Raw genomic sequence first — 9,585 nt, 5'->3', positions numbered from 1 at the left:
TGAAGAAATGCCTGGCCTGGGCATTGTTCTTAAATGAAAATTCTTGGGAAAGTCATACAATTAGAAAGAGGATCCCCAGAAGCCAGGAGAGTGCTTCTAAAATGAGAGTTCTAGGGCTAACGTGATCTTCCAGGATGAAGAGGTTTTAGGTTCATGGTAGAAAAGTCCAGAGGAAAGCAATCTGCTAGGGAATGAGTAGTTTTGGCAATCCCTCTCATTAAAAATTCTGAGTGGTATAACAAATATAATGATCCCTTTTCCAATGTACCAGGAATTATTCCTCCAACAGATCAGTTGCCTCCAGGACCTTCTCTAAGGGCTCTAATTCCTTCTCGAAGAACGTTCATGTTAATGAACCTGAAATTAGCTTTTTCAACTTTTCATTGATATGGATATTTTACCTTCACAATCCACTTAGATTAATTCTTCACCTAATTATAGTTCTATCCATAGACCAATTATGTAGGTGAGAAAGAGAGGCAGCTGATAGAGTGGAGAAACACACTGGTCTTGGACTGAGGAAAATTTGATTTCAAATCCTGCTGGAAACTTGTTGACTGTGTATTCCTGGGGAAGTTGTTAAACCACTTTGGACCCCTGTGAAATAGGAATGATAATACTAACGTACCTTCCAGGATTGTTGTGAGATTCAACTGAGAGAATATGTGTAAGATAACTTGGAAAATGTTAAAGAGCAATATGTTAGGGGTAGCTTTGTGGCTTGGATGTTGAGTGCCAGACCTGGAGATGGGAGTCCTGCATTCAAATCTGCCTTCAGACACTTCTAGCTATGTAGCCTCAGACTAGTCCCTTCACCCCAATTGCCTAGCCCTTGGAAATTATTCTTAGTATCACTTCTAAGACAAAAGATAAGAGTTTTTTTGTTTGTTTTTTCTTAATGACTTTAGTTAATTTCTTGAGTCTGGGTATTTCTAACTCTCTAACTGATCCTATATTCACCACACCACACTGCCTGATTTAGGATGCCAGCTTTAGAGGTAAAAGGCAGGTCATTTTTTAAGTCATCTTGTCCAGTTCCATCAATTAAAAAATGAGGGAGTGGGGCAAGGGTGTACTGTAGCCATTTCTAATAGGTGTGCCAGAAGATTATTTTATCTTTGTCCTGAGCACAAATTAGCAGTCTAGATTAGGGCTTCAAAATGAGGGTCTGATGATTGCTTTGTTGACTCTGTAGACCTAAGAAGGTGTTACTAATGCAGATTAAACTCCCAAGTATAGGCATGAATCCTCCCCCTTCTCCAGAGGCCAAGTGTTAAATCTTTAGCATCCTCCTCCTGATGTAGGTTTGATACTCGCTCAAGTTCACACAAATAGTAAATTTCAAAGCCAGGATTTTGAATGTAGGTCCTCTGACTCCAAATCCACCACTCTTTGTTTTTGTCCAGTTATTTTTCAATTGTGTGCAACTCTTTATGACCGGGTTTGTTTTTTGGCAAAGATAATGGAGTGGTTTGCCATTTCCTTCTCTACTTCATTTTAGAGATAGGAGACTGAAGCAGCCTGGGTTAAGTGACTTGTCTAGGGTTGGCATTGTACCCCCAAATTATAGAAGTATTTTAGACCAAACTGTAAACAGGAAATTCCTTTGCTCCCTTACATTCTTGTGACTCCTGATAAGACCCTGAGAGGAATTGTCTCCTGCATTTTCCTTTAGATCAAGGCTATGGCTTGATAGCATCAGGTTGTATCTCAGACATCCATCTGTCCCCTAAACTCTGAGGGTCACCCACTATGTCTTCAGGGAAGCCTTCCCCTCACCGCCCTGTGCCTCAGTGCATACCCCTCTGAGAGTCATGTCTCCACTGTTGTAAAGGGTATAAAGACCCCACACTTAATGTTCTCTGGAGGCAGCTTCCCATCTCTGCTGTCCTCCTGGCTGGATTCAACATTACCTTCTAAATCAATAAATTTCTCTTTTTATTTTTAAACTAAGTTTTGGGGTCTTGAATTCTTGCAAAGAGTGGAATGTAGGTCCTCTGATTCCAAATCCAGCACTCTGCTTGTTTTTGTCTAGTTCTTTTTAAGATGTGTGCAAGTCTTTATGACCTGATTTGTTTTTTGGTGATAATGGAGTGGTTTGCCATTCCTGAACCCAAGGGGTTCACCTGAAGCCCCCCACATCAGGGTCATGCAGCTAGTAAATGTCTGAGGTTAAACGCAGAGAGCTGAGTCTTCCTGCTTCCAGGGCCAGTGCCCGATCCACTGAACAGCCTAGCTACTCCTTGTACTCTACACATGTTTGAATTGTTAAAAAGCAGATCTTCCCACTGAGTCATGTATTGTTGTAGAAAGATCAATAGTAATACTTTAATAGGAATGAATTTCATGCTTTGGATGACTTTCAATTCAACACCCATGTATTTATTAAGCAATGAATCATCTAAATGTGTACTAAATACTTTGCTAAATGTATGGGCTAGAGTGTGCACACAGAAATGGAAAGTTTTACTTAAGAGATATAGTCTCTGCCCTCATTGAATGTACAGTCTAGTAGGGATATAAGACCCAATAAAGATAATTTAATACAGAATAAATTTAATGCAGAATAATAATTTAATACAGAATAAAAGAAGAATAAAAGAATAAAAAATTTTTATTTTTTAGAGTAAAAGAATAGAATAAATACATCAAGAAGGGGCAAAACAAGTGTTAACTGAGACTTGGAGTGAGAGGGGAAAGTTCATTCCTGAGAGGGAATGAGAAATTGAAAGAATCTAGCACTGGGAATCAGAAGAAAATTATGTCCATATTCTGCCTTCAACTAGAACTTATTAGTTAGTGGGGCCACCATTGACCAGCTGCTTAACTTTTGGTTTTCCCATGAATAAACTGGAGACAATCATTTCATTGTTCCCTTGTTTCCAGATCTCTGTGATTCTGTTTGGGGTTTTCTTGGCAAAGACAAAGGAGTGGTTTGCCATTTCCTTCTCCGGCTCATTTTACAGGTGAGGAAACTGAGGCAAATAGGATTAAATGACTTGCCCAGGGTCACACAGCTAAGTAAGTATCTGAGACCAGATTTGAATTTAATTCTTCCTGACTCTGCCTATCATGTCACCTCTCTGCACCTGGAGATAATGATGCTGATAGTATTTACTTCTCAGGATGATTATGAGGATCAAGTGAGCTAATAGATAAAGCACTTTGCAAGCCTTAAATCCTGCACAAATGTCAGCTTTTATTTCTGACTATGGAATGTGGGAAGTCTGAGGTATAGCTGACATCTAAATAATTTACTCCAGAATAAAGGCTTGTGTTTACTGTAAAATATCTAAAATGAGCTTCTAAAGAGATAGGAGCTTCACTGATGGCTGTCAGCACATCTGCACGGCAGGCCTGGCCACAGTGCCCATTACAGAACAGCAAGGAGAGGTCAAGTGCTTTATCTCTTTAAAAACCTTGCTGTGGCTAGGATTAAATGATTTCTTGCTTGCCCCTGTGCTAAATCCTCTGAGAATATTGGCGCTCAACCATGAAACTCAATATCAGTACCAAAAATGTAAGTTTCAAACAAACTGGAGAACTCTAGGCTTAACCGATAAAATGTGCAGCCCCTGTTATCCTCAAAATAAAAAGCTGTTTGAATTCTGGGACACTCAAGTGCTTTAATCTCAGAAGCACTTAATCTTGTTTTTGAACACTTCTATTAAGATTTCATACAAACAGATAGAAAACACTACAGGATCTGGGGTCTTAGGCTAAATCCCATAATCTTAGCAACATCCTAGTATGAGAGGTGAAAACATTTATCCTTCATTTACAGGCAGATTTAAAGGTTTTATTTGATGTCACTCAGCAGTGTATTAGAGAATTATAGGCAAACACTTATTAGTTGCTAACTTTGTACAAGGTCTTTCCCTGGACTCTGAGAATGTGGTTCCTTCCCATAAAGAGCTTCCAGTCCAATTCAACAACACAGTTAATCATAATATAAATTTTATGCAATTAATAAATCAAAGATATACATAGTAAGTTGAGAGTGGCCATGACATTTATCTGAAGGCTTCATGAAACTGTTGGCTTTTGGTTGGCTTTTGCAAGATTGTGTGAGTTTTAAAATTAATATCCAATATTCTAAGTATTATATTTAATAAGATTTATTAACAAGAATTAAAATAAAAAAGCTAGAGCAAAAAGCCACCTTCCTCAGTCCCACACAAGAGGAAGAGGAAGCACTTAAAGCAAACTATATACAAAAGGTGGCCATGCAATGTGGTGGAGAGATCAAAAGGAATTCTGGGAAATGTGGTTCAAAAGTTTCAAGATTTTCTAATTATACAATTGAGAATACTTAAGAATTCACTAGATAAGGATAGAGAAAAGAGAATATCCTGTTAATCAAAAAATAATATTCCAAATAGACTAGAAAGGAGAAGAAATATCGAGGAAGACAAAATAAAGGAAAACTTTTTGCAAAAGGAAGTTACTTAATATAAGAAGCTAGGAGGGATGAGGGGAGGAGGTGAGGGTGACTTTTGAAACACATACTTAATTGGATAGAGTAAGAGAAGGATCAAAAGAGAGAGGGAGCTCTTTAACTAGATGCATTTTTAATAGAGAAATTAACAATCTAAGTACAAAGTACTTGGGTTAAAATAATTGGAAAGAAGCAGAGGAGAGCCTATGGTAATAAATTAGCATCAAAATCACCTAAGCAAAACTTGTCACAGAGACAGAGTATTGATTTAAAAGAGAAATAGGAAAAAAACCAATATGAATGAAATAAATGGAGGAAACACAACTTGAATCATAACCTTAAATGTGAATAAATTTAATGATCAAAAGAAATGAAGATGACATAATATATAAGAAACCACCCCCAACATCTGTATATGAAGACATAATTTTCTTTTAAATCAAGCAATATAAATAGGAAAATTACATTATGCCTTAATGGATGATAGATAAGAAACAACATTTATATTAACATATATGTAAAAAATGGCATAGATTATAAATTCATAAAGGTAAAAGTTAATCGAACTAAAGAAAGATGTAGATGATGACATAATTGTTGAAATGGTTTTAAAATTTCTGCCTTAGAACAGGACAATCCTAATAAAAAAGAAAAAAAGAAAATGTTGAATTGAAGAAACTTTTGAAGAAGTTAGAGGGGAATGACTTATAAAATCTTCTAAATAGGAACATCAAAAACTGTAAATACTAGCAGCAATGAAAGGATCTTGAGCAGTGATTCCCAAAGTGGGTGCTACCGCCCCCTGGTGGGTGCTGCAGCGATCCAGGGAGATGGTGATGGCCACAGGTGCATTTATCTTTCCTATTAATTGCTATTAAAATTTAAAAAATAATAATTTCCAGGTATCTAAGTAATATTTTTTCTGGAAAAGGGGCAGTAGGCCAAAAAAGTTTGGGAACCACTGATCTAGAGCAAGGCTGAGGGACTTATGGGAAAGAAAACTAGCCACATTCAGAGGAAGAACTGTGGGAGGAGAAACGCTGAAGAAAAACAATTGCTTGAACACATGGGCTGATGGGGATATTATTGGGGATGTAGACACTAAATGATAACTCTAGTCCAACTATCAATAATATGGAATTAGGTCTTGATCAGTGATACATGTAAAACCCAGTGGAATTGTGTGCCAGCTGAGGGGGCTTAGAGGGGATTGGAGGAGAGGGAAAAAACATGAAATATGTAACTAGGAGAAAATATTCAAATTTCAAAAATTTTCAAAAAAAACTGTAAATATTTTTTACCACCAAATGATGTTTTTCAAAAATTGGCCATGTGCTAGAGCATAGAGAAATGAAAAGTAAATATAAAAAAAAAACAGAAGTACTAAACATATCTTTTAGAGACTATAATACAATAAAAATAGTCATCACAAAGGCAGCGCAAACAAAAAATATAATCATAATTATATATTCAGTGATGATGTCCTAAATGAACAGGTCAAAGAAAAAGTCATATACAGAATTATTATACACCAATATTTAGAAAATGCTCCTGCCTAAATTAGCTTGTAGATTTAGTCTGATATTGAGTAAGCTATCAAAGACTGGAGCTAAAAAATATAATAACAAAACTTATTTTGAGGAACAGAGAATTTACTAATGTAATGGGGAAAAAATGAAAACAAGTTAGAATAGAAATAATAATTAAAACTGGCACTGGTTAAAAATAGAAAAGTATCGTGGTGGCAAAAAATCAGAAAATGAGAGAATGTCCCAGGTAAAAGTTGAGAGATTATATCTAAGCCCCTTTTTTGCAGAGGTTAAGCATATAGAACATTGTATATACTCTCCATCTCAGTTGATGTGTTGAATAGTTTTGTTGAATTGCTTTTTCCCCTCTTTTCAATTATTTGTTGAATGAATGAATGAAAAAGCATTTATGTTTTTACTATTTACTAACTTTTAGGCACTGGGGCTATCAATATAGAGAGACAGGAGCTTGTCTTTTGAATGACTTGCTGGCTGTTAATAAAAAATGTTAGTAAAGATAAAAATTATAGGAGAAGGGGAAATATGGTTATTGATAAAAACAATTACTCCACTTAAATGTAATAAGCAACTCTATGCTCTGATACCTTTGTCAGATGAGAAAGCCTATGAGTTATTAAATAATCCAACCAAAGATAGAAATTAAGTGCAAATAATTCTTAAATATTTTTATTGACCCAATCAAAAACACAAACTAGGTGTGGAAAAACTTTAAATCAGTTTGGATGGTGTAAAATTATTTGAGTCATATGATAAAATGAGATGATTTTACAGAGGAAGTATACTTGGATTGGTGGATTAGAATTAGGCAATTCCTGTGGGGCTTGGATAAAACAGCCAGCAACATAGGAACCCTGGATTCCAGTTGTAGACCAACATAATGCTTGATGAGTTTACCCAAGCCCTTGAGAGGGTTCTGATCTTTAGAAGTTAAAGAGTTTCCCCTCATGGGAACTTCATGCGAATCTCAGGAAGAGCTAAGACTTTCATCCAACCAGATGCTGTGAGTTAGCCTTTTGCTATATATTCCCTCTAATCTTGAGACCACTTTCACCTGGTCTTTTCCTGTATCTGATGGTGAGAAGATTGAATTGTATTTTAGGAGAAGATCTTTGTTCTTCTAATCTTACTATTCTTTCTCAGGAAATATCCCTCTCTAAATCCCAATTGTTGTTAATTTCTACTTTATATTATGACAATATAACTGGTTAAATTACAATGGGAAGGGGCAGCTAGGTGGTCATTGGTGAGAGAGAGCCAAATCTAGAGACCAGAGTTCTTGGGTTCAAATCCGGCTCAGACACTTCCTAGCTTTGTGACCCTGGGCAAATTGCTTAACCCTAATTGTCTAGCTCTTGCCACTTTTCCACCTCAGAATGGATAGTAGCATCCATTCTAGGGTAGAAAGTAAGTTTTTTTTTTTTTTAAAGAAGTGATACAAAAACAGAAAGTAAGGGCTTCTAATAAATATATAAATTACATTGGGAAGCATGCTGGTAGGGGCTTAGAACTGGATGTTATCATACTTAAAATCAAAACCCACAGGGTTACCCTCAGAATCCTGAGGTGAGAAATATTAGCCAATATCAGGGGACTCAATCTGTCATTTATTGAGGATAATGGCGGTATGATAATGAGCCCAAAGCTTTTGTCACGACTAAGCCCAGCCCCGCTTCAGTACCATGACAACAAACGTGCCAAACGGAAGGAAAATACAACAAAGAAAGAGGAAAAATGAAATAAATCTCCCCAAAGAAAATCATTTAAAAAGTAAATGAAAAGAGCAACAGAAAAAATGAGTAACCAAATACTATAAAAATGTTATGTATTGATAAAAGAGGTCTTCAAAAGGAAAGGATATCACCACAGGAGAACTAGAAGCAAAAATACATCTTAAAAGTGATTAATAAGTCTGATAAGAGATTGAAAGAAGAACTAGAATTTATAAAAAGGCATATAAAAGCAATGAAGGTGAAATAAGATAAATGCCAAATTTGACAAATTGGAACACACTAAAAAATCTTCATAAAACAGAGGTTTCTCTACAAACTAAATGACTAATATATGAGATAAAAATTCAGAAATGGCTAATGTAGTAACAATTTTTTCAATGGAAAACTTTTAAAGTCAACAAGTATTTATTAAATGCTGTCCATGCATCCAGCATTGTGCTAAGGATATGGAAAAAGGCATGAAGTCCATGACCTCAAAGAGCTCCCATTCTGGGGGAGACAATATGCAAAGAAATACACACACACACACACACACACACACACACACACACACACACAGGCTATGTACAGTGAAATTGGAGGTAATTCTGAAGGGGAGGCATAAGCAGTGGAGAGGACTAGGAAAGACCTTTTAAAGAAAATAAAATTTGTGATGAATCTTTTAAAGTAAGCCAGGGAAGTCAGATGCTAAGGTGAGGAGGGAGAGCATTCCAGGCATGAGGCACAGCAAGGGAAACTGCAAGGAGTCAAAAGATGGAATGAATAAGGAATAGGGAAGGGGACAAAGAGATGGGGGGAAGGAAGGGAAAGAGATGGAAAGAAGGTTAGTTTTAGTGAAAGGGTTTGAAAATCAGGCAAAGAAGATTGGATTTCATTCAATAGACTGTAGGGAGTCACTGAAAGTTGTTGAGTGTTATCATGATTAAAATTGTGTATAAGGTTTACGGCCAAACTTTTCATCTAGAGCTATATTCAGTAGATCCTGAAACTTTCTTTGAGATGAGAGAAGTGTACATGCTTGAGGAATATCAGCTCCAGTTTCTAAAAATATTCCACAGTTCAGAGAGATCCTACCATAGAAGTTATGCCCAAAATGCTTGAAAGGACATATTCTTCCCTATTTTAGCTTATTCTTTACGTTCAAAAAAGAAGTTAAGTGTGAACCATTAAAAAATCTTTTGAGATTACTGCTTATCTCATTAAGGTCAAGATCAAAGACCCTTACAAAGTATTACAACTTGAGGGAAATTTTGGGTTACATTCATTCCTGGCTCTATGTTTGACTCTCAGAGCAGATATCTGATATACAACGGTGCTGGTGAACCTTTTAGAGACTGAGTGCCCAGATGCCCCCTCCCCCAGATCATTACTCCCGACAGGGGATAGAGGAAATATTCCCATTGGACTGCTGGGCAGAGGGGTGAGGGAAGTGAGGAATGTCCTCAGGCATATGGAGAGGGGAGGGGAACAGCTCCACCCCAAATCCCTCTGATTTTCTAGTAACAAACTCTGATGGGTGACTGCTGATCTGCCCACATAGAGGGGTCTGCGTGCCCTGTTTGGCATGCATACCATAGGTTCACCATCATGGATATATAATTTCCAAGCTTCTTCAGATTATACTATCCAGTAGCAACTCAAATTTACCTTATTATTTTATTTATTCTTATTAATATTATTCTATTAATTATTTATTCTGATTATCAGCAGTATTTTATTATTAATATTTATTCTGATTATTAGCATTCACAGCTTAGCCATCAATTAGTTCATAAAAGACACAGAATGATTGTTCCTATTGACTTGGGATCTTACAATTGTTGAAATAAGAGATCTTTGGAGGAGGGAACATATCCTGGAATGTGAC

The sequence above is a fragment of the Gracilinanus agilis genome, chromosome 4, assembly GCF_016433145.1.
Source record: "Gracilinanus agilis isolate LMUSP501 chromosome 4, AgileGrace, whole genome shotgun sequence".
In the NCBI taxonomy this organism is placed as follows: domain Eukaryota; kingdom Metazoa; phylum Chordata; class Mammalia; order Didelphimorphia; family Didelphidae; genus Gracilinanus; species Gracilinanus agilis.
The sequence above is the reverse complement of the archived record's forward strand: the minus strand, read 5'-3'. Positions refer to the sequence as shown.